Genomic DNA, 26,733 nt, shown 5'->3' on the forward strand with positions numbered 1-26,733 from the left:
TTTTCTGGCTGAAATTGAGGGACTTGAGCAAAAATCAGATTCAGAGGTTGAAGAAGGACTGCTGATGCTGTTGGATTCTGACCTCCCTGCACTCAAAGTGGATTCTCTGAAGCTACAGAACTCCAAATGGTGCGCTTCCAATTGCGTTGGAAAGTAGACATCCAGGGCTTTTCAGAAATATATAATAGTCCATACTTTGGCCGAGTTTAGACGACGCAAAAGGGTGTTGAACGCCAGTTCTACGCTGCAGTCTGGAGTTAAACGCCAGAAACACGTCACGAACCAGAGTTGAACGCCAAAAACACGTTACAACTTGGCGTTCAACTCCAAAAGAAGCCTCTGCACGTGTAAACTTCAAGGTCAGCCCAAGCACACACCAAGTGGGCCCCGGAAGTGGATTTATGCATCAATTACTTACTTCTGCAAACCCTAGTAGCTAGTTTAGTATAAATAGGACTTTTTACTATTGTATTTAGAACATCTTATGATTTTTAGTTCAACTTGGGATCATATTGATCATGTTTGGGGGCTGGCCATTCGGCCATGCCTGATCCTTCATTACTTATGTATTTTCAACAGTAGAGTTTCTGCACTCCATAGATCAAGGTGTGAAGCTCTGCTGTTCCTCATGATTTAATGCAAAGTACTACTGTTTTTCTATTCAATTCAACTTATTCCGCTTCTAAGATATCCATTCGCACCCAAGAACATGATGAATGTGATGATTATGTGACGCTCATCATCATTCTCACTTATGAACGCGTGCCTGACAAACACTTCCTTTCTACATGCAAACAAGCTAGAATGAGTATCTCTTAGATATCTAATACAGAGGACCGAGTCCGAGATATTAGAATCTTCGTGGTATAAGTTAGAACCCATGGATGGCCATTCCTGAGATCCAGAAAGTCTAAACCTTGTCTGTGGTATTCTGAGTAGGATCTGGGAAGGGATGGTTGTGACGAACTTCAAACTCGCGAGTACTGGGCGTAGTGACAGACGCAAAAGGAGGGTGAACCCTATTCCAGTATGATCGAGAACCTCCAGATGATTAGCCGTGCCGTGACAGAGCATTTGGACCTTTTTCACAAAGAGGATGGGATGTAGCCATTGACAACGGTGATGCCCTTACAGAAAGCTTGCCATGGAGAGGAGTAAGACTGATTGGATGAAGACAGCGGGAAAGCAGAGATTCAGAGGAACGAAAGCATCTCTATACGCTTATCTGAAATTCTCACCAATGATATACATAAGTATTTTTATCTTTATTTTCTGTTTATTTATTATTATTATTCGAAAATACTATAACCATTTGATATCTGCCTGACTGAGATTTACAAGATGACCATAGCTTGCTTCATACCAACAATCTCCGTGGGATCGACCCTTACTCACGTAAGGTTTTATTACTTGGACGACCCAGTGCACTTGCTGGTTAGTTGTGCGAAGTTGTGAAGTTATGTTTGGACCATGGTATTGTGCACCAGTTTGTTGGCGCCATTGCCAGGGAGAGAACGAACAACAAATTTTACAACCTGAGTAACAATTTCGCATACCAAGTTTTTGGCGCCGTTGCTGGGGATTGTTCGAGTTTGAACAATGAACGGTTCATCCTGTTGCTCAGATTAGGTAATTTTCTTCTTATTTTGTTTTCAAAAAGTTTTCAAAAATATTTCTCATCTGTTTTCGAAAATTATTCTAAATTTTTAAGAATGAATTCTAGTGTTTCATGAAGCATGTTAAAGCCTGGCTGGCTGTAAAGCCATGTCTAATTCTTTTGGACTGTGGCTTCCAACCATCAGCATAGAGGCAAGTTAATTGGAATATCAGCTGTTGCATGCCTGATTTATATCCTAAAGCTGGCTGGCTATTAAGCCATGCCCAACCCTTGGATTGGAGCTTTAGGCCAACATTGAAAGATTCCTAGGATTCTTACTAAAAATTTTGAATTTCTTATTTTCTTTTTCCTATATGTTTTTCGAAAAAAATTTAAAATAAAATACAAAAAAATTTAATAAAATCATAAAATCAAAAATATTTTGTGTTTCTTGTTTGAGTCTAGAGTCAATTTTTAAGTTTGGTGTCAATTGCATTTTTTTCTAAAAATTTATGCATTTTTCAAAAATTCATGCATTCATAATGTTCTTCATGATCTTCAAGTTGTTCTTGGTAAGTCTTCTTGTTTGATCTTTAAATTTTCTTGTTTTGTGTCTTTTCTTGTTTTTCATATGCATTTTTCGTTTGTTAGAGTCCAAGCATTAAATATTTCTAAGTTTGGTGTCTTGCATGTTTTCTTTGCATCAAAATTTTTTCAAAAATAAGTTCTTGGTGTTCATCTTGACATTCAAAGTGTTCTTGGTGTTCATCTTGACATTTATAGTGTTCTTGCATTCATCACATGTTTTGATCCAAAATTTTCATGCATTGAGTCTTTTTCATGTTTTTCTCTTTCTTCATTAAAAATTCAAAAATCAAAAAAATATCTTTCCCTTTTTCTTCTCATAAATTCGAAAATTTGAGTTGACTTTTTCAAAACTTTTTAAAATTTAGTTGTTTCTTATGAGTCAAATCAAATTTTCAATTTAAAAATCTTATCTTTTTCAAAAATCATATCTTTTTCATTTTTCTTATTTATTTTCGAAAATTTTAAAAATATTTTTCAAAAATTTTTTTCTTAATTTTATATCATATTTTCGAAAATATCATCAACAATTAATGTTTTAATTCAAAAATTTCAAGGTTGTTACTTACTTGTTAAGAAAGATTCAAACTTTAAGTTCTAGAATCATATCTTGTGATTTCTTGTGAATCAAGTCATTAATTGTGATTTTAAAAATCAAATCTTTTTCAAAACTAATTTTAATCATATCTTTCTATCATATATTTACAAATCATATCTTTTTCAAAAAAAATTTGATTTTAAAATATCTTTTCTAACTTCCTATCTTCTTATCTTTTCAAAATTAATTTTCAAAATTTGTTTCAACTAACTAATTAACTTTTTGTTTGTTTCTTATCTCTTTCAAAACTACCTAACCAACTATCCCCCTCTAATTTTCGAAAATACATCCCTCTTTTTCAAAAATTCTTTTTAATTAATTAATTGTTTCATTTTTAAATTCTAATTTTAATTTTATCTTAATTTTCGAAAATTATTAACTCTTTTTCAAAATTAATTTTTGAAATTCCCTCTCCCTCATCTCCTTCTATTTATTTATTCATTTACTAACACTTCTCTTCATCTCATATCTCTGCTCTCCTCACCCTTGTGTTTGGATTCTCCTCCCTTCTCTTTCCTTACATTACATTCTTTTCTTCTTCTACTCACACAAAGGAATCCCTATAATGTGACATAGAGGATTCCATATTTTCTTTGTTATTCCCTTCTTTGTCATATGAGCAGGAGCAAGGACAAGAACATTCTTGTTGAAGCAGATCCTAAACCTAAAAGGACTCTGAAAAGGAAACTAAGAGAAGCTAAAATACAACAATCCAGAGACAACCTTACAGGAATTTTCGAACAGGAAGAGGAGATGGCAGCCGAAAATAATAATAATGCAAGGAGGATGCTTGGTGACTTTACTGCACCTAATTCCAATTTACATGGAAGAAGCATCTCAATTCCTACCATTGGAGCAAACAATTTTGAGCTTAAACCTCAATTAGTTTCTCTGATGCAGCAGAACTGCAAGTTTCATGGACTTCTATCTGAAGATCCTTTTTAATTCTTAACTGAATTCTTGCAAATATGTGATACTATTAAGACCAATGGGGTTGATCCCAAGGTCTACAGGCTCATGCTTTTCCCTTTTACTGTGAGAGACAGAGCTAGAATATGGTTGGACTCTCAACCTAAGGATAGCCTGAACTCTTGGGATAAGCTGGTCAAGGCTTTCTTAGCCAAGTTCTTTCTTCCTCAAAAGCTGAGTAAGCTTAGAGTGGATGTTCAAACCTTCAGACAAAAAGAAGGTGAATCCCTCTATGAAGCTTGGGAGAGATACAAGGAACTGACCAAAAAATATCTTTCTGACATGCTTTCAGAATGGACCATCTTGGATATATTCTATGATGGTCTGTCTGAATTAGCTAAGATGTCATTGGATACTTCTACAGGTAGATCCATTCACCTAAAGAAAATGCCTGCAGAAGCTCAAGAACTCATTGACATGGTTGCTAATAACCAGTTCATGTACACTTCTGAGAGGAATCCTGTGAGTAATGGGACACCTCAGAAGAAGGGAGTTCTTGAAATTGATACTATGAATGCCATATTGGCTCAGAATAAACTATTGACTCAGCAGGTCAATATGATTTCTCAGAATCTGAATGGAATGCAAGCTGCATCCAACAGTACTCAAGAGGCATCTTCTGAAGAAGAAGCTTATGATCCTGAGAACCCTGCAATAGCAGAGGTGAATTACATGGGTGAACCATATGGAAACACCTATAATCCCTCATGGAGAAATCACCCAAATCTCTCATGGAAGGATCAACAAAAGCCTCAACAAGGCTTTAACAATGGTGGAAGAAACAGGTTTAATAGCAAGCCTTTTCCATTATCCACTCAGCAACAGACAGAGAACTCTGAACAAAATACCTCTAATTTAGCAAACTTAGTCTCTGATCTATCTAAGGCCACTCTGAGTTTCATGAATGAAACAAGGTCCTCCATTAGAAATTTGGAGGCACAAGTGGGCTAGCTGAGTAAGAAGATCACAGAAACCCCTCCTAGTGCTCTCCCAAGCAATACAGAAGAAAATCCAAAAGGAGAGTGCAAGGCCATTGATATAACCATCATGGCCAAATCCAAGGAGAAAGGGGAGGACGTGAATCCCAAGGAGGAAGACCTCCTGGGACGTCCAGTGATCAACAAGGAATGTCCCTCTGAGGAACCAAAGGAATCTGAGACTCATCTAGAGACCATAGAGATTCCATTGAACCTCCTTATGCCATTCATGAGCTCTGATGAGTATCCCTCTTCTGAAGAGAATGAGGATGTTACTGAAGAGCAAGTTGCCAAGTTCCTTGGTGCAATCATGAAGCTGAATGCCAATTTATTTGGTAAAGAGACTTGGGGAGATGAACCTCTCCTGTTCACCAATGAACTAAATGCATTGGATCAACTGAGATTGCCTCATAAGAAACAGGATCCTGAAAAGTTCCTAATACCTTGTACCTTAGGCACCATAACCTTTGAGAAGGCTTTATGTGACCTTGGGTCAGGAATAAACCTCATGCCACTCTCTGTAATGGAGAAACTGGGAATCTTTGAGGTGCAAGCTGCCAGAATCTCATTAGAGATGGCAGACAACTCAAGAAAAGAGGCTTATGGACAAGTAGAGGACGTGTTAGTAAAGGTTGAAGGCCTTTACATCCCTGCTGATTTCATAATCCTGGATATTGGGAAGGATGAGGATGAATCCATCATTCTTGGAAGACCCTTCCTAGCCACAGCAAGAGCTGTGATTGATGTAGACAGAGGTGAACTAGTCCTTCAATTGAATAAGGACTCCCTTGTGTTTAAAACTCAAGGTCATCCTTCTGTAAACATGAAAAAGAGGCACAGTAAGCTTCTCTCAGTACAGAATCAACTAAAGCCCCCACAGTCAAACTCTAAGTTTGGTGTTGGGAGGCCTCAACCAAACTCTAAGTTTGGTGTTGAACTCCCATATCCAAACTCTAAGTTTGGTGTTGGGAGTCTATAAAATTGACCTGATCACCTGTGTGGCTCCATGAGAGCCCACTGTCAAGCTATTGACATTAAAAAAGCGCTTGTTGGGAGGCAACCCAATTTTTTTTATTTATCTAATTCTATTTTTATTTTTATTGTTCTTTCATGTATTATTAGGTTCATGATCATGTGGAGTCACAAAATAAATCAAAAAATTAAAAACAGAATCAAAAACAGCAGAAGAAAAATCACATCCTGGAGGAAGGACTTACTGGCGTTTAAACGCCAGTAAGGAGCATCTGGCTAGCGTTCAATGCCAGAACAGAGCATGGATCTGGCATTTTTACGCCCAAAACAAGCAGCATTCTGGCGTTCAGACGCCAGAAATGCACACTGAGGAAAGCTGGCGCTGAACGCCAGAAACAAGCATAGAACTGGTGTTCAACGCCAGAAACATGCTGCATCTGGGCGCTGAACGCCCAGAACAAGCATCAATTCGGCGTTTAAATGCCAGAATTGCATGCAAAGACATTTTACATGCCTAATTGGTGCAGGGATGTAAATCCTTGACACCTCAGGATCTATGGACCCCACAGGATCATTTCAGCATCTGTGGACCCCACAGGATCCCCACCCTAAATGGCTGAACCTAACCCCCCTCCCTACACTATATAAACCCCTCCATTCTTCTTCATTTTCACACAACACAACCCTCTCTTCCCCTTCTTGGCCGAAACACAACCCTCTCTCCCTCTCTTCTATTTCTTCTTCTTCTTCTTCTTTTCTTTCTTCTCTTGCTCGAGGACGAGCAATATTTTAAGTTTGGTGTGGTAAAAGCATAAGCTTTTTGTTTTTTTCATTTCCATTAATGGCACCTAAGACCGGAGAATCCTCTAGAAAAGGGAAAGAGAAGACAAAAGCTTCCACCTCCGAGTCATGGGAGATGGAAAGATTCATCTCCAAAGCCCATCAAGACCACTTCTATGATGTTGTGGCCAAGAAGAAGGTGATCCCCGAGGTCCCTTTTAAACTGAAGAAAAATGAGTATCCGGAGATCTGACATGAGATCCAAAGAAGAGGTTGGGAAGTTCTAACAAACCCCATCCAACAAGTCAAAATTCTAATGGTTCAAGAGTTCTATGCTAATGCATGGATCACTAGGAACCATGATCAAAGTAAGAACCCGAACCCAAAGAATTATATCACCATGGTTCAGGGGAAATACTTAGATTTTAGTCCGGAAAATGTGAGGTTGGCGTTCAACTTGCCAATGATAGAAGAGAACGCACGCCCCTACACAAGAAGAGTCAACTTTGATCAAAGGTTGGACCAAGTCTTCATGGACATATGTGTGGAAGGAGCTCAATGGAAGATTGACTCAAAAGGCAAACCGGTTTAACTAAGAAGATTGGACCTTAAGCCTGTAGCTAGAGGATGGTTGGAGTTCATTCAACACTCAATCATCCCCACTAGCAACCGGTCTGAAGTTACTATAGACCGGGCTATCAAGATCCATAGCATCATGATTGGGGAGGAAGTGGAGGTTCATGAGATTATACCTCAAGAACTCTACAAGGTGGCTGACAAGTCCTCCACTATGGCAAGGTTAGCCTTTCCTCACCTCATTTGCCATCTATGCAACTCGGCTGGGATTGACATAGAGGGAGATATCCTCATTGATGAGGACAAGTCCATCACTAAGAAAAGGATGGAGCAAACAAGAGAGCCTATTCATGGATCTCAAGAGACGCATGAAGAAGCTCATCACCAAGAAATCCCTGAGATTTCTCAAGGGATGCACTTTCCTCCACAGAACTTTTGGGAGCAAATCAACACCTCCCTAGGAGAACTGAGTTCCAACATGGGACAACTAAGGGTGGAACATCAAGAGCACTCAATCATCCTCCATGAAATTAGAGAAGATCAAAGAGCTATGAGGGAGGAGCAACAAAGACAAGGAAGAGACATAGAAGAGCTCAAGGACATCATTGGTTCCTTAAGAAGAAAATGCCACCATCACTAAGGTGGACCCATTCCTTGTTCTCAAATTTTCTGTTTTTCATTTTCTTTATGTTAAGTGCTTATCTATGTTAGTGTCTTATTACATGATCATTAGTGTTTAGTAACTTTATCTTAAAGTTATGAATGTCCTATGAATCCATCACCTCTCTTAAATGAAAAATGTTTTAATTACAAAAGAACAAGAAGTACATGGTTTCGAATTCATCCTTGAAACTAGTTTAATTATTTTGATGTGGTGACAATACTTTTTGTTTTCTGAATGAATGCTTGAACAGTGCATATGTCTTTTTGAAGTTGGTATTTTAGAATGTTAAATATGTTGGCTCTTGAAAGAATGATGACAAGGAGACATGTTATTTGATAATCTGAAAAATCATCAAAATGATTCTTGAAGCAAGAAAAATGCAGTGAATACAAAGCTTGCAGAAAAAAAAAGGATAGGAGGGTAAATAAAAGGCAAAAGGATCCCAAAGAAAAAATAGAAAAAGAAAAAGCAAGCAGAAAAAGGAATAAAATCCTGGCCTAAGCGGCTAAACCAAGCTGTCCCTAACCATGTGCTTATGGCGTGAAGGTGTCATGTGAAAACTTGAGACTGAGCGGTTAAAGTCAAGGTCCAAAGCAAAAACAGAGTGTGCTTAAGAACCCTGGACACCTCTAATTGGGGACTTTAGCAAAGCTGAGTCACAATCTGAAAAAGTTCACCCAATTATGTGTCTGTAGCATTTATGTATCCGGTGGTAATACTGGAAAACAAAGTGCTTAGGGCCACGGCCAAGATTCATAAAGTAGCTGTGTTCAAGAATCAACATACTGAACTAGGAGAATCAATAACACTATCTGAACTCTGAGTTCCTATAGATGCCAATCATTCTGAACCTCAATGGATAAAATGAGATGCCAAAACTATTCAAGAGGCAAAAAGCTACAAGTCCCGCTCATCTGATTGGAGCTATGTTTCATTGATAGTTTGGAATTTATAGTATATTCTCTTCTTTTTATTCTATTTGATTTTCAGTTGCTTGGGGACAAGCAACAATTTAAGTTTGGTGTTGTGATGAGCGGATAATTTATACGCTTTTTGGCATTATTTTTAGTATGCTTTTAGTAGGATCTAGTTACTTTTAGGGATGTTTTTATTAGTTTTTATGTTAAATTCACATTTCTGGACTTTACTATGAATTTGTGTGTTTTTCTGTGATTTCAGGTATTTTCTGGCTGAAATTGAGGGACTTGAGCAAAAATCAGATTCAGAGGTTGAAGAAGGACTGCTGATGCTGTTGGATTCTGACCTCCCTGCACTCAAAGTGAATTTTCTGGAGCTACAGAACTCCAACTGGCACGCTTTCAATTGCGTTAGAAAGTAGACATCCAGGTCTTTCCAGAAATATATAATAGTCCATACTTTGGCCGAGTTTAGATGACGCAAAAGGGCGTTGAACGCCAGTTCTACGCTGCAGTCTGGAGTTAAACGCCAGAAACACGTCACAAACCAGAGTTGAACGCCAAAAACACGTTACAACTTGGCATTCAACTCCAAAAAAAGCCTCTGTACGTGTAAACTTTAATCTCAGCCCAAGCACACACCAAGTGGGCCCCGGAAGTGGATTTATGCATCAATTACTTACTTTTGTAAACCCTAGTAGCTAGTTTAGTATAAATAGGACTTTTAACTATTGTATTTAGAACATCTTATGATTTTTAGTTCAACTTGGGATCATATTGATCACGTTTGGGGGCTGGCCATTTGGCCATGCCTGAACCTTTATTACTTATGTATTTTCAACAGTAGAGTTTCTGCACTCCATAGATCAAGGTGTGGAGCTCTGCTGTTCCTCCTGATTTAATGCAAAGTACTACTGTTTTTCTATTCAATTCAACATATTCCGCTTCTAAGATATCCATTCGCACCCAAGAACATGATGAATGTGATGATTATGTGACGCTCATCATCATTCTCACTTATGAACGCGTGCCTGACAAACACTTCCGTTCTACATGCAAACAAGCTAGAATGAGTATCTCTTAGATATCTAATATAGAGGACCGAGTCCGAGATATTAGAATCTTCGTGGTATAAGTTAGAACCCATGGATGGCCATTCCTGAGATCCGGAAATTCTAAACCTTATCTGTGGTATTCCGAGTAGGATCTGGGAAGGGATGGCTGTGACGAACTTCAAACTCGCGAGTACTGGGCGTAGTGACTGACGCAAAAGGAGGGTGAACCCTATTCCAGTATGATCGAGAACCTCCAGATGATTAGCCGTGCCGTGACAGAGCATTTGGACCTTTTTCACAGAGAGGATGGGATGTAGCCATTGACAACGGTGATGCCCTTACAGAAAGCTTGCCATGGAAAGGAGTAAGACTGATTGGATGAAGACAGCGGGAAAGCAGAGATTCAGAGGAACGAAAGCATCTCTATACGCTTATCTGAAATTCTCACCAATGATATACATAAGTATTTTTATCTTTATTTTTTGTTTATTTATTATTATTATTATTCAAAAATACTATAACCATTTGATATCTGCCTGACTGAGATTTACAAGATGACCATAGCTTGCTTCATACCAACAATCTCCGTGGGATCGACCCTTACTCACGTAAGGTTTTATTACTTGGACGACCCAGTGCACTTGCTGGTTAGTTGTGCGAAGTTGTGAAGTTATGTTTGGACCATGGTATTGTGCACCAGTTTGTTGGTGCCATTGCCAGGGAGAGAATGAACAACAAATTTTACAACCTGAGTAACAATTTCGCATACCACTAGCCTAAGCTACTCAAAGATCCAAGTTAAGGACATTTATTATTTTTCACTTAGGAGTAGTGATGTGCTAAAATTAAGAACAAAAGGGATTGAATAGGCTCAAAATTGGCTAACAATGGTTGATGAAAGATAGGCTATTTGGGTAAGTGAGCTAAATGAAATGATGGCCTCAATCATATAAATGCATTCATACACGAAATAATGGACATAAAGAATCAAACAAATCAAAGATTGCAATCATAGAAAGAGAATAATGCACACAAGAATAGAAATAAGTGGTTATATGATGTAACCACACAATTGGGCTCAAAACTCACATGCTTGTGTGTTCTTAGCTCAAAAACCATGTTCCAAAATTAATTCCTTCAAGCAAGTTCAACACAAAAAAAAAAAATTTCAAATTGGTAGGATGCCCTAAAATAGTTTTCTTGGAAGGAAAATAATTACTCTAACCAAGTAGTCCTAACATAAAAAGAAGTGGTAAAATATGTACAAGCTCTAACTAACATGCAACCTATCATGCAATGCAACAATTAACTAACAAAGAAAATTAAGAATTGGTGTTGGAAAAGGAAATTGTTACCCACGGAGGTCGGTCCTCGACCTCCCCACACTTAGAAATTTGCACCGTCCTCGGTGAATGCAAAGAAGAGCAAGGTGGATGGGTTGCTACAAAAGATTGTGCAGATGAATATGTTTGTTGCCCCATTTTGAAGCTTTTCCTTTCCCTTCTTGGTGGCCAACCTAAAAGGAGAGAAAAAAAAGAAAGAAGAATAAGCCCACAAGTAAAGATCTCAAAGCAAATAGAACATGGGCGGGGCTTATGCCAAATAAAAGTAAGGTTCTCAACTACATGGTAGCTACAACATGTAAGTGAGAAAACAATATGAGCTAAGACATATCAACTAATACTTGATGCAAGAGTAAAATCAAAGCATAAGCAAATGGCATGAAGAGAACACTCAGAAGCATCAAGTTCAAATAGGAAAGAGTAGGTCATGAAAGACAATATGAGTTCATATCAATGCATAGAGGATACAAGAGTCATCAAAGGTTAAGCATTGATTTAAAAGTTTCATCACCCAACAATACCAAACAAGTCAAGAAGAACCAAAATAATCCAAGAAATTCTCAACAATTGAGTAAGAGAAATTCAACCAATGTTAAAATAAAAAACTTAGAAAAGAAAATAAGAACAAGCTACAAAAATAAAATTAAAATGCCATGAATGAAAATAAGCAAATGCGACATACAAAAGAAAATGAAAAATAAGAAAAATGAGAAGTGGAATTTTAAAGAGAGGGAGAAGAAGAAAGTAAGAAAGGAGGAAGAGAGAAGAATAAAGGTAGAAAGAAAGAAGAAGGAAAGAAGAAAAAAGGAACAAAAAACAGGGCGCAAAGGCGACGCGCATGCATGGGCGACGCGCGCGCGCGAAAAGCAAGAGGGGAAACGACGCGTAAGCGTCGACCACATGTACGCGTGGAACACAAAAAAGAGAGCTGATGCTTACGCATCATCCACGCGTACGCGTGGAGCTAAATTGTGCTATTCGCACAAAAGCAGCACCACTCCAGCGCAACTCTCTGGTTTTTGTACCATGAGTCCTAACATAGCACACGGCGCATGCGCGCCCCCCTTTTTTTTTTTTAAGAAGCCTAAAAACAGAATTTAACACTCTCCTAACCTATAAATATTCTAAATCAACCAAAATTTAAATTTAACAAAAATCTTTTTGTTTTTGAAAAATTTTCAAAGACAAAACAAACAAAACTTGCACTTCAAGCAAAATGCAATTCAAAACACTATCTTAATCAAAACATGAATTTAACAAGAACCCTATCAATCAAAGCAATATGTACAAGGATATAGAAAATAAGAAAAACTACCTACAATGGAAACTCAATTCATGCATTGATTATATCTACAAGAGAATGGAAAGAGTTTACCATGGTGGGGTGTCTCCCACCTAGCACTTTTAGTTTAAGTCCTTAAGTTGGACAATTGGGAAGCTCCTTGTTATGGTGGCTTGTGCTTGAACTCTTCCTTGAATCCCCACCAATGTTTGCAATTCCAATAGCCTCTGGGATCCTAAATTATGCATGCCACTCTTTCAAAGAATCTCAAGCAAGTAGCAAAACCCCAAGATTGATGATTGTTGATGTGGATTCCGGGGTCCCATACTTTGTTTGTCAACACCCTTTCCTCTTGATCTTCATGCTTCTAATTGGGTGACAACATTATTGAATTCCCCTTAGAGCTCCTAATCCTCACCCTAAATCCATTGAATTGAGCTTCACTCCACCTTTGGACCCCAAAAATTGAGCTTCCTTCAACTATGCACCTTGATTCTTGTTGCCAACTAACATCCAACTCTTTCTTACTTGCCAACCCACAAAGAACTGCAAGTTGACCATCCGTTTCTAATAGAGCATATTGATATAGGCCAAGAAAATTAAAAGGATGAGATGATTACCCACTCAATATGTAATTTGGATGGTGACTTAGCAAGGAAGGCATCTGATGGCTTTGATAATGTAAGCTCCACTTTCTTTGACTCCTCCTTGATGACTTCCACCTCTTGACAACTTTCCTCAACTTCTCCTTGCTTGTCAACTTCTTCCAATTCTTCCTCATTGATCAAAATATGTATTGGAGATTGTGCACATTCCTCCTTGGTACATGCAAAATTGCTACTCAGATTAGGTTGTAAAATTTTTTGTTCGTTCTCTCCCTCGCAATGGCGCCAATAACTGGTGCACAATACCATGGTCCAAACATAACTTCACAACTTCGCACAACTAACCAGCAAGTGCACTGGGTCGTCCAAGTAATAAAACCTTACGTGAGTAAGGGTCGATCCCACAGAGATTGTTGGTATGAAGCAAGCTATGGTCATCTTGTAAATCTCAATCAGGCGGATATCAAATGGTTATGCAGTTTTTGAATAATAATAACAAATAAATAAAAAATAAAGATAGAAATACTTATGTAATTCATTGGTGAGAATTTCAGATAAGCGTATAGAGATGCTTTCGTTCCTCTGACTCTCTGCTTTCCCGCTGTCTTCATCCAATCAGTCTTACTCCTTTCCATGGCAAGCTTTCTGTAAGGGCATCACCGTTGTCAATGGCTACATCCCATCCTCTTGTGAAAAAGGTCCAAATGCTCTGTCACGGCACGGCTAATCATCTGAGGTTCTCGATCATACTGGAATAGGATTCACCCTCCTTTTGCGTCTGTCACTACGCCCAGCACTCGCGAGTTTGAAGTTCGTCACAGCCATCCCTTCCCAGATCCTACTCGGAATACCACAGACAAGGTTTAGACTTTCTGGATCTCAAGAATGGCCATCCATGGGTTCTAACTTATACCACGAAGATATTAATAACTCGGGCTCGGTCCCCTGTATTAGATATCTGAGAGATATTCATTCTAGCTTGTTTGCATGTAGAACGGAAGTGTTTGTCAGGCACGCGTTCATAAGTGAGAATGATGATGAGCGTCACATAATCATCACATCCATCATGTTCTTGGGAACGAATGGATATCTTAGAAGCGGAATAAGTTGAATTGAATAGAAAATAGTAGTACTTTGCATTAATTCATGAGGAACAGCAGAGCTCCACACCTTAATCTATGGAGTGTAGAAACTCTACCGTTGAAAATACATAAGTGAAAGGTTCAGGCATGGCCGATTGGCCAGCCCCCATGCGTGATCAATAGATCAAAAGATGATCCGAAGATACCACTCAGAATGACTAATACAATAGTAAAAAGTCCTATTTATACTAAACTAGCTACTAGGGTTTACAGAAGTAAGTAATTGATTCATAAATCCAATTCCGGGGCCCACTTGGTGTGTGATTGGGCTGAGCTTTAGCTTTCCACGTGCAGAGGCTTCTTTTGGAGTTGAACGCCAAGTTGTAACGTATTTTTGGCGTTCAACTCTGGTTCGTGACGTGTTTCTGGCGTTTAACTCCAGACTGCAGCGTAGAACTGGCATTCAATGCCCTTTTGCGTCATCTAAACTTGGCCAAAATATGGACTATTATATATTTCTGGAAAGACCTGGATGTCTACTTTCTAACGCAATTGAAAGCGTGCCAGTTGGAGTTCTGTAGCTCCAGAAAATTCACTTTGAGTGCAGGGAGGTCAGAATCCAATAGCATCAGCAGTCCTTCTTCAACCTCTGAATATGATTTTTGCTCAAGTCCCTCAATTTCAGCCAGAAAATACCTGAAATCACAGAAAAATACACAAACTCATAGTAAAGTCCAGAAATGTGAATTTAACATAAAAACTAATAAAAACATCCCTAAAAGTAACTAGATCCTACTAAAAACATACTAAAAATAATGCCAAAAAGCGTATAAATTATCCGCTCATCACAACACCAAACTTAAATTGTTGCTTGTCCCCAAGCAACTGAAAATCAAATAGGATAAAAAGAAGAGAATATACTATAAATTCCAAACTATCAATGAAACATAGCTCCAATCAGATGAGCGGGACTTGTAGCTTTTTGCCTCTTGAATAGTTTTGGCATCTCACTTTATTCATTGAAGTTCAGAATGATTGGCATCTATAGGAACTCAGAGTTCAGATAGTGTTATTGATTCTCCTAGTTCAGTATGTTGATTCTTGAACACAGCTACTTTATGAGTCTTGGCCGTGGCCCTAAGCACTTTGTTTTCCAGTATTACCACCGGATATATAAATGCCACAGACACATAATTGGGTGAACCTTTTTAGATTGTGACTCAGCTTTGCTAAAATTTCCAATTAGAGGTGTCCAGGGTTCTTAAGCATACTCTTTTTTTTTTTTGCTTTGGACCTTGACTTTAACCGCTCAGTCTCAAGTTTTCACTTGCACCTTCACGCCACAAGCACATGGTTAGGGACAACTTGGTTTAGCCGCTTAGGCCAGGATTTTATTCCTTTAGACCCTCCTATCCACTGATGCTCAAAGCCTTGGGATCCTTTTTATTTACCCTTGCCTTTTGGTTTTAAGGGCTATTGGCTTTTTGCTCTTGCCTTTTTGTTTTAAGAGCTTTTGGCTTTTTCTGCTTGCTTTTTCTTTTTCTATTTTTTTCGCCATTTTTTTTCTTTTTTTTTCTGCAAGCTTTGTATTCACTGCTTTTTCTTGCTTCAAGAATCATTTTTATGATTTTTCAGATTATCAAATAACATGTCTCCTTGTCATCATTTTTTCAAGAGCCAACATATTTAACATTCTTAAACAACAACTTCAAAAGACATATGCACTGTTCAAGCATTCATTCAGAAAACAAGAAGCATTGTCACCACATCAATATAATTAAACTAAGTTCAAAGATAAATTCGAAACTCATGTACTTCTTGTTCTTTTGAATTAAAACATTTTTCATTTAAGAGAGGTGATGGATTCATATTCACTACTTTAAGGCATAGACACTTAATACTAATGATCATGTAATAAAGACACAAACACAGATAAACGCTTAGCATAGAGAAAACGAAAAACAGAGAATGTAAGAACAAGGAATGAGTTCACCTTAGTGATGGTGGCGTTTCCTTCTTGAGGAACCAATGATGTCCTTGAGCTCTTCTATGTCTCTTCCTTGTCTTTGTTTCTCCTTCCTCATTGCTCTTTGATCTTCTCTAATTTCATGGAGTATGATGGAGTGCTCTTGATGTTCCACCCTTAGTTGTCCCATGTTAGAACTTAATTCTCCTAGGGAGGTGTTGATTTGCTCCCAAAAATTCTGTGGAGGGAAGTGCATCCCTTGAGGTATCTCAGGGATTTCTTGATGATGAGCTTCCTCATGTGTTTCTTGAGCTCCATGAGTGGGCTCTCTTGTTTGCTCCATCCTTTTCTTAGTGATGGGCTTCTCTTCCTTAATGGGAATGTCTCCTTCTATGAAAGCTCCAGCTGAGTAACATAGATGGCAAATAAGATGAGGAAAAGCTAGCCTTGCCAAGGGAGAGGACTTTTCGGCTATTTTGTAGAGTTCAAGGGAGATGACTTCATGAACTTCTACTTCCTCACCAATCCTGATGCTATGAATCATGATGGCCCGATCCACAGTAACTTCAGATCGGTTGCTAGTGGGGATGATGGAGCGTTGGATGAACTCCAACCATCCTCTAGCCACAGGCTTGAGGTCCAGTCTTCTAAGTTGAACCGGTTTGCCTTTTGAGTCAATCTTCTATTGAGCTCCTTCCACACATATGTCCATGAGGACTTGGTCCAACCTTTGATCAAAGTTGACTCTCCTTGTGTAGGGGCGTGCGTTCTCTTCCATCATTGGCAAGTTGAACGCCAACCTTACATTTTCCAGACTAAAATCTAAGTAATTCCCCCGAACCATAGTGAGATAATTCTTTGGGTTCGGGTTCTTACTTTGATCATGGTTCCTTGTGATCCATGCATTAGCATAGAACTCTTGAACCATTAGAATTCTGACTTGTTAGATGGGGTTTGTTAGAACTTCCCAACCTCTTCTATGGATCTCATGTCGGATCTCCGGATACTCATTTCTCTTGAGTTTGAAAGGGACCTCGGGGATCACCTTCTTCTTGGCCACAACATCATAGAAGTGGTCTTGATGAGCTTTGGAGATGAATCTTTCCATCTCCCATGACTCGGAAGTGGAAGCTTTTGTCTTCCCTTTCCCTTTTCTAGAGGATTCTCCGGTCTTAGGTGCCATCAATGGTAATGGAAAAACAAAAAGCTTATGCTTTTACCACACCAAACTTAGAATATTGCTCGCCCTCGAGCAAGAGAAGAAAGAATAGATGAAGAAGAAGAAGAAAATATGGAGGAGAGGAGGGAGAGGTGTATTCGGCCAAGAAGGGGAAGAGAGGGTTGTGTTGTGTGAAAATGAAGAAGAGTGGAGGGCTTTATATAGGGAAGGGAGGGGGGTTTAGTTTCGGCCATATAGGGTGGGTTTGGGTGGAAAATTGTTTTTGAATTTTGAAGGTAGGTGGAGTTTATGAGGTAGAGTGGATGGATGTGAGTGGTGAAGTGGTGATAGGGAAGAGAGAGATTGAGGTGATTGGTGAAGAGTTTTGGGGAAGAGTGTTTATTGGGAAGAGAGGATGAACATTGAGAAGAGGGAAGAGAGTGAGTGGTGGTAGGTGGGGATCCTGTGGGGTCCACAGATGCTGAGATGATCCTGTGGGGTCCACAGATCCTGAGGTGTCAAGGATTTGCATCCCTGCACCCATTAGGCATGTAAAATGCCTTTGCATGCAATTCTGGCGTTTAAACGCCGAATTGATGCTTGTTCTAGGCGTTCAGCGCCCAGATGCAGCATATTTCTGGCGTTAAACGCCAGCCAGATGCTTGTTTCTGGCGTTCAATGCCAGCTCTTCTTCACTGTGCATTTCTGGCGTCTGAACGCCAGGATGCTGCTTGTTTCTGGCGTTCAACGCCAGCCAGATGCTCCTTACTCGCGTTTAAACGCCAGTTAGATCCTCCTCCAGGGTGTGATTTTTCTTTCGCTATTTTTGATTCTGTTTTCAATTTTTATATTTATTTTGTGACTCCACATGATCATGAACCTAATAAAACATGAAATAACAATAAAAATAAATTAAAATTAGATAAATAAAAATTAGGTTGCCTCCCAACAAGCACTTCTTTAATGTCAATAGCTTGACAGTGGGCTCTCATGGAGCCTCACAGATGTTCAGAGCATTGTTGAGACTCCCCAACACCAAACTTAGAGTTTGGATATGGGAGTTCAACACCAAACTTAGAATTTGGTTGTGGCCTCCTAACACCAAACTTAGAGTTTGACTGTGGGGGCTCTGGTTGACTCTGTTTTGAGAGAAGCTTACTGTGCCTCTTTTCCATGTTTACAGAAGGATGTCCTTGAGTTTTAAACACAAGGGAGTCCTCATTCAATTGAAGGACTAGTTCACCTCTGTCTACATCAATCACAGCTCTTGTTGTGGCTAGGAAGGGTCTTCCAAGAATGATGGATTCATCCTCATCCTTCCCAGTATCTAGGATTATGAAATCAGCAGGGATGTAAAGGCCTGCAACCTTTACTAACACGTCCTCTACTTGTCCATAAGCCTCTTTTCTTGAGTTGTCTGCCATCTCTAATGAGATTTTAGCAGCTTGCACCTCAAAGATTCCCAGTTTCTCCATTACAGAGAGGGGCATGAGGTTTATCCCTGACCCAAGGTCACATAGAGCCTTCTCAAAGGTCATGGTGCCTATAGTACAAGGTATTAGGAATTTTCCAGGATCCTGTTTCTTCTGAGGCAATCTCAGTTGATCCAATGCATTTAGTTCATTGGTGAACAGAGGAGGTTCATCTCCCCAAGTCTCATTATCGATTAAATTGGCATTCAGCTTCATGATTGCACCAAGGAACTTGGCAACTTGCTCTTCTATAAAATCCTCATTCTCTTCTGAAGAGGACTACTCATCAGAGCTCATGAAGGGCGTAAGGTGGTTTAATGGAATCTCTATGGTCTCTAGATGAGCCTCAGAGTCCTTTGGTTCTTCAAAGGGAAACTCCTTGTTGATCACTGGACGTCTCAGGAGGTCTTCCTCATTGGGATTCACGTCCTCCCCTTCCTCCTTGGATTCGGCCATGATTGTTATATCAATGGCCTTGCACTCTCTCGTTGGATTCTCTTCTGTATTGCTTGAGAGAGTACTAGGAGGAGTTTCAGTGTTCTTCTTACTCAGCTGGCCCACTTGTGCCTCCAAATTTCTAATGGAGGATCTTGTTTCATTCATGAAACTCAGAGTGGCCTTATATAGATCAGAAACTAAATTTGCCAAGCTAGATGGATTCTGCTCAGAATTCTCTGTCTGTTGCTGAGTGGATGATGGAAAAGGCTTGCTGTTGCTAAACTTGTTTCTTCCACCATTAGTAAAGCCTTGTTGAGGCTTTTGTTGATCCTTCCATGAGAAATTTGGGTGATTTCTCCATGAGGGGTTATAGGTGTTTCCATAAGGTTCACCCATATAATTTACCTCTGCTATTGCAGGGTTATCAGGATAGCTTTTTCTTCAGAAGATGCCTCTTGAGTACTGTTGGATGCAGCTTGCATTCCATTCAGACTTTGAGAAATCATATTGACTTGCTGAGTCAATATTTTATTCTGAGCCAATATGGCATTCAGAGTATCAATTTCAAGAACTCCCTTCCTCTGAGGCGTCTCATTACTTATAGGATTCCTCTCAGAAGTGTACATGAACAGGTTATTAGCAACCATGTCAATGAGTTCTTGAGCTTCTGCAGGCATTTTCTTTAGGTGAATGGATCTACCTGCAGAAGTATCCAATGATATTTTAGCTAATTCAGATAGACCATCATAGAATATATCCAGGATGGTCCATTCTGAAAGCATGTCAGAAGGACACTTTTTGGTCAGTTCCTTGTATCTCTCCCAAGCTTCATAGAGGGATTCACCTTCTTTCTGTCTGAAGGTTTGAACATCCACTCTAAGCTTACTCAGCTTTTGAGGAGGAAACAACTTGGCTAAGAAAGCCTTGACCAGCTTATCCCAAGAGTTCAGGCTATCCTTAGGTTGAGAATCCAACCATATTCTAGCTCTGTCTCTTATAGCAAAAGGGAAAAGCATGAGCCTGTAGACTTCAGGATCTACTCCATTAGTGTTAACAGTATCACAGATCTGCAAGAATTCAGTTAAGAACTGAAAAAGATCTTCAGATGGAAGTCCATGAAACTTGCAGTTTTGTTGCATAAGAGAAACTAATTGAGGTTTAAGCTCAAAGTTGTTTGCTCCAATGGCAGGGATGGAGATGCTTCTTCCATGTAAATTGGAATTAGGTGCAGTAAAGTCACCAAGCATCCTCCTTGCATTATTATTATTTTCGGCTGCCATCTCTTCTTCCTGTTCAAAAATTTCTGTAAGGTTATCTCTGGATTGTTGTATTTTAGCTTCTCTTAGTTTCCTCTTCAGAGTCCTTTCAAGTTCAGGGTCTGCTTCAACAAGAATGTTCTTGTCCTTGTTCCTGCTCATATGAAAAAGAGGGAACGGAAAAATAATAATAATAGAGATCCTTTTTACCCAGGTATAGAGGTTTCCCTGTGTGAGTAGAAGAAGAAAAGAATGTAATGTAAAGAAGGGAAGAAGAGAAAATTTTCGAACACAGATGGAAGAGGAGGTTCGAATTTGGGTGAGATGAAGTGTTAGTAGATGAATAAATAAATAGAAGGAGATGAGAGAGAGGGAGAATTTTCGAAAATAAAATTTTGAAAAGGGGTTAGTGATTTTCGAAAATTAGGAATGAAATCCAATTAAAATTGAAAATTGAAATAACTATTTAATGAAAGAGAATTTTTGAAAAAGAGGGAGATATTTTCGAAAATTAGAGAGGGATAGTTAGTTAGGTGGTTTTGAAAGAGATAAGAAACAAACAAAAAGTTAGTTAGTTAGTTGAAACAAATTTGAAAATCAATTTTTGAAAAGATAAGAAGATAAGAAGTTAGAAAAGATATTTTTAAAATCAAATTTTTGAAAAAGATATGTTTTAAAAAGATATGATTAAAAAGATATGATTTGAAAAAGATAAGATAAAAAGATATTTTTGAAAAGATATGATTGAAATTAGTTTTGCAAAAGATTTGATTTTTAAAATCACAATTAATGACTTGATTTCACAAGAAATCACAAGATATGATTCTAGAACTTAAAGTTTGAATCTTTCTTAACAAGTAAGTAACAAACTTGAAATTTTTGAATCAAAACATTAATTGTTGATGATATTTTCGAAAATTATGAGATAAAATTGAGAAAAAGATTTTTGAAAAATATTTTTAAAATTTTCGAAAATAAATAAGAAAAATGAAAAAGATTTAATTTTTGAAAAAGATTTTGAAAAAGATAGGATTTTTAAATTGAAAATTTGATTTGATCATAAGAAACAACTAGATTTTAAAAATGTTTGAAAAGGTCAATCCAAATTTTCGAAATTTTGAGATAAAAAAAGAAAAGATATTTTTTTTATTTTTGAATTTTTAATGATGAGATAGAAAAACAATGAAAATGCTCAATGCATGAAAATTTCAGATCAAAACAATGAATTCATGCAAGAATGCTATGAATGTCAAGATGAACACCAAGAACACTTTGAAGATTATGATGAACATCAAGAACATATTTTTGAAAAATTTTCAAGAAAAGAAAACATGCAAGACACCAAACTTAGAAATTTTTCATGTATAGACTCTATGAATGCAATAATGCATATGAAAAACAAGAAAAGACACAAAACAAGAAAATATGAAGATCAAACAAGAAGACTGGCCAAGAACAGCTTGAAGATCATGAAGAACACTATGAATGCATGAATTTTCGAAAAATACAAAGAATTTTTTTTTTAGAAAAATGCAATTGACACCAAACTTGAAATTGACTCAAGACTCAAACAAGAAACACAAAATATTTTTTTTGATTTTTACGATTTTATGATTTTTTTGGATTTTTCGAAAATTAGTGTGAAAAAGAAAAATAAGGATTCCAAAATTTTTAATATGAATTCCAAGAATCCTTCAATATTAGCCCAAAGCTCCAATCAAAGGGTTGGACATGGCTTAATAGCCAGTCAACTTTAGGACATACATCAGGCATGCAACAGCTGATATTCAAATTAACTTGCCTCTATGCTGATGGTTGGAAGCCCCTATCCAAAAGAATTAGACATGGCTTTAACATGCTTCATGAAACACTAGAATTTATTCTTAAAAATTTAGAATAATTTTCGAAAACAGATGAGAAATTTTTGAAAGATTTTTGAAAATAAAACAAAAATAAAATTACCTAATCTGAGCAACAAGATGAACCGTCAATTGTCCAAACTCGAACAATCCCCGGCAACGGCGCCAAAAACTTGGTACATGCGAAATTGCTACTCAGATTAGGTTGTAAAATTTTTTGTTCGTTCTCTCCCTACTTTGAGTGCAGGGAGGTCAGAATCCAACAGCATCAGCAGTCCTTTTTCAGCCTGGATCAGATTTTTGCTCAGCTCCTTCAAATTCAGCCAGAAAAATACCTGAAATTACAGAAAAACACACAACTCATAGTAAAGTCTAGAAATATGAATTTTTCCTAAAAACTAATGAAAATAGACTAAAAACTAACTAGAACATACTCAAAACTATATGAAATTAACCCCAAAAAGCGTATAAAATATCCGCTCATCACAACACCAAACTTAAACTGTTGCTTGTCCTCAAGCAACTAGACAAATAAAATAGAAGACTAATAGGTTGAGAAGCAATAATATCTCAGAGTTTTTGAGTGAAGCTCAGATTCTAATTAGATGAGCGGGACTAGTAGCTTTTTGCTTCTGAACAGTTTTGGCATCTCACTTTATCCATTGAAGCTCAGAGTGATTGGCATCTATAGGAACTTAGAATTCAGATAGTGTTATTGATTCTCCTATTTCAGTGTGATGATTCTTGAACACAGCTATTTTATGAGTCTTGGCCGTGGCCCTAAGCACTTTGTTTTCCAGTATTACCACCGGATACATAAATGCCATAGACACATAATTGGGTGAACCTTTTAGATTGTGACTCAGCTTTGCTAAAGTCCCCAATTAGAGGTGTCCAGAGTTCTTAAGCACACTCTTCTTTTTGCCTTGGACCTTGACTTTAACCGCTCAGTCTCAAGTTTTCACTTGACACCTTCACGCCACAAGCACATGGTTAGGGACAGCTTGGTTTAGCCGCTTAGACCAGGATTTTATTCCTTTAGGCCCTCCTATCCACTGATGCTCAAAGCCTTGGGATCCTTTTTATTTGCCCTTGCCTTTTGGTTTTAAGGGTTATTGGCTTTTTGCTCTTGCCTCTTGGTTTTAAGAGCTTTTGGCTTTTTCTGCTTGCTTTTTCTTTTTCTTTCTATTTATTTTTTTTTCGCCTATTTTATTATATATATATTTTTTTTCTGCAAGCTTTGTTCTTTGCTGCTTTTTCTTGCTTCAAGAATCATTTTTATGATTTTTCAGATTATCAATAACATGTCTCATGTTCATCATTCTTTCAAGAGCCAACATATTTAACAGTCTTAAACAACAAATTCAAAAGACATATGCACTGTTCAAGCATTCATTCAGAAGACAGAAAGCATTGCCACCACATGTTACTAATTAGAATTTTTCTTATTAAAAACTCGAAATTTTATTGCCTCTTATTCAAAAGATCTACTATTTTATTCATGTTTGCTGATGATGAGAAAAATAGACTATAACTTAATTGGGGATAAAATCAAAATAGACACTAATTACTACTAATGATCATGTAATGAAGACACAAACATAGATAAGCACTTAACATAGAGAAAACGAAAAACAGAGAAAGTAAGAACAAGGAACGAGTCCACCTTAGTGATGATGGCATTTCCTTCTTGAGGAACCAATGATGTTCTTGAGCTCTTTTATGTCTCTTCCTTGCCTTTGTGGCTTGATTCCTAGTGATTTTTGGTATTTCTATCCTCAGTTGCTTCCAATAATTATGTGGAGGGAAGTGCATCCCCTGAGGTATCTCAGGGATCTCTTGATTTACAGCCACATGTTCTACCACTGAGCTATAGATCCTTCACATAATTTTTTTACCACACCAAACTTAGAATGTTGCTTGCCCTCGAGCAAAAGAAGAAGGAATAGATGAAGAAGAAGATGTGGAGAAAAAAAAACTAGGATTATGAGGAGGGAAGGTGGGGATCCTGTGGGATCCACAGATCTTGAAATGATCCTGTGAGGTCCACAGATCTTGAGGTGTCAAGGCATTTACATCCCTGCACCAATTTAGGCATGCAAAATGCCCTTGCACACAACTCTGGGCGTTCAGCGCCAGGTTGGTGCCCATTTTGGGCGTTCAACGCCCATTTACTAGCCATTTCTGGCGTTGAACGCCAGAACCATGCTTGTTCTGGGCGTTCAGCGCCAGGATGTTGCCCATTTTGGGCATTCAGCGCCAGAACCATGCTCTGTTCTGGCGTTGAACGCCAGACAGGTGCTTCCTCCAGGGTGTGATTTTTCTTCTGCTATTTTTGATTCCGTTTTCAATTTTTTAATATTCATTTTGTGACTCCACATGATCATGAACCTAATAAAACATGAAAAACCATGAAAGTAATTAAAAGTTGGGTTGCCTCCCAACAAGCGCTTCTTTAATGTCCTTAGCTGGACCTTGCTGAGCCTTTAATCTAGCTTCAACCTTGAGCACTCTTGCTCAACATTGCCTTCAAGATAGTGCTTGATTCTCTGTCCATTAACAATGAACTTCTTGTCAGAGTCAATATCTTGAAGCTCTACATAACCATATGGTGATACGCTTGTAATCACGTATGGTCCCTTCCACCGGGATTTCAATTTCCCGGGGAATAGCCTGAGTCTAGAGTTGAACAGCAGAACCTTCTATCCTGGTTCTAAGATTCTAGATGACAGCTTTCTGTCATGCCACTTTTTTTATTTCTCTTTATAAAGCTTGGCATTTTCGAAAGCTGTGAATCTGAACTCCTCTAGCTCATTTAGCTGGAGCAATCTTTTTTCTCCTGCTAATTTGGCATCAAAGTTTAGGAATCTGGTTGCCCAGTAGGCCTTATGTTCCAGTTCCACGGGCAGGTGACATGCCTTACCATACACGAGTTGGTATGGAGAGGTCCCTATAGGGGTCTTGAATGCTGTTCTGTAAGCCCACAGAGCATCATCCAAGCTCCGTGCCCAATCCTTTCTACGGGTATTTACTGTCCGTTCCAGGATTCTCTTTAATTCTCTGTTAAAGACTTCAGCTTGCCCATTAGTTTGTGGATGATATGGAGTAGCCACCTTGTGGCGAATCCCATACCGAATCATGGTAGAGTAAAGCTGTTTATTGCAGAAGTGAGTGCCCCCATCACTGATTAGTATTCTAGAGACACCGAACCTGCTAAAGATATGTTTCTGGAGGAACTTCAGCACTGTTTTAGTATCATTGGTGGGTGTGGCGATGGCCTCAACCCATTTTGATACATAATCAACTGCCACCAGAATATAAGTGTTTGAGTATGATGGTGGGAAAGGTCCCATGAAGTCAATTCCCCATACGTCAAACAACTCAATCTCCAAGATTCCTTGTTGAGGCATGGCGTAACCATGAGGCAGATTGCCAGCTCTTTGGCAACTGTCACAGTTACGTACAAACTCTCGAGAATCTTTATAGAGTGTGGGCCAATAGAAGCCACATTGGAGGACCTTGGTGGCTGTTCGCTCACCTCCAAAATGGCCTCCGTATTGTGATCCATGGCAATGCCATAGGATCCTCTATGCTTCTTCTCTAGGCACACACCTACGGATTATTCCGTCTGCACATCTCTTAAAGAGATAGGGTTCATCCCACAAGTATTACTTTGCATCAGTAATTAATTTCTTCTTTTGTATCCTGTTGTACTCCTTGGGTATGAACCTTGCAGCTTTATAGTTTGCAATATCGGCAAACCATGGTGCTTCCTGAATGGCAAATAAATGCTCATCTGGAAACGTCTCAGAGATCTCAAGAAAAGGGAGGGACGTCCCTTCCACTGGCTCTATCCGGTATAGATGATCAGCCACTTGGTTCTCTGTCCCTTTTCTGTCTCTTATTTCTATATCAAACTTTTGCAGAAGCAATACCCATCTGATGAGCCTGGGTTTTGAATCCTGCTTTGTGAGTAGATATTTAAGAGTAGCATGGTCAGTATACACAATCACTTTTGATCCTACTAAGTATGATCTGAACTTGTCAATGGCGTAAACCACTGCAAGTAATTCTTTTTCAGTGGTTGTGTAATTTTTCTGGGCATCATTTAGAACGCGACTGGCATAATAAATGACATGCAGAAGCTTGTCATGCCTCTGTCCCAATACTACACCAATGGCGTGATCACTGGCATCACACATTAGCTTAAATGGTAACGTCCAGTCTGGTGCAGAAATGACTGGTGCTGTGACCAGCTTAGCTTTCAGCGTTTCAAACGCCTGCAGGCACTCTGTGGTAAACACAAATGGTGTGTCAGCAGCTAGCAGATTGCTCAGAGGTTTTGCGATTTTTGAAAAATCCTTTATAAACCTCCTATAGAATCCTGCATGCCCCAGAAAGCTTCTAATTGCCTTAACATTAGCAGGTGGTGGTAATTTTTCAATTACCTCTATTTTTGCTTGATCTACCTCTATTCCCTTGTTTGAGATTTTATGCCCAAGGACAATCCCCTCAGTCACCATGAAGTGACATTTTTCCCAGTTTAAAACTAGGTTGGTCTCTTGGCATCTTTTCAGAACA

At 38.5% G+C, this 26,733-nt stretch overlaps 2 non-coding genes across 2 annotated transcripts; one reads left to right on the forward strand and one right to left on the reverse strand.

Moving 5' to 3' along the window:
* Positions 1-3,929: 3,929 nt before the first annotated feature.
* LOC112761124 (small nucleolar RNA R71) lies at positions 3,930-4,037 on the reverse strand. Its single transcript, XR_003181534.1, has one exon. It is a non-coding gene; the product is annotated as a small nucleolar RNA R71 (small nucleolar RNA).
* Positions 4,038-19,813: 15,776 nt separating this feature from the next.
* Positions 19,814-19,921, forward strand: LOC112760076 (small nucleolar RNA R71). The gene has a single exon (XR_003180532.1). It is a non-coding gene; the product is annotated as a small nucleolar RNA R71 (small nucleolar RNA).
* Positions 19,922-26,733: the final 6,812 nt, after the last annotated feature.

The sequence above is a fragment of the Arachis hypogaea genome, chromosome 16 (assembly GCF_003086295.3).
Source record: "Arachis hypogaea cultivar Tifrunner chromosome 16, arahy.Tifrunner.gnm2.J5K5, whole genome shotgun sequence".
Taxonomy (NCBI): domain Eukaryota; kingdom Viridiplantae; phylum Streptophyta; class Magnoliopsida; order Fabales; family Fabaceae; genus Arachis; species Arachis hypogaea.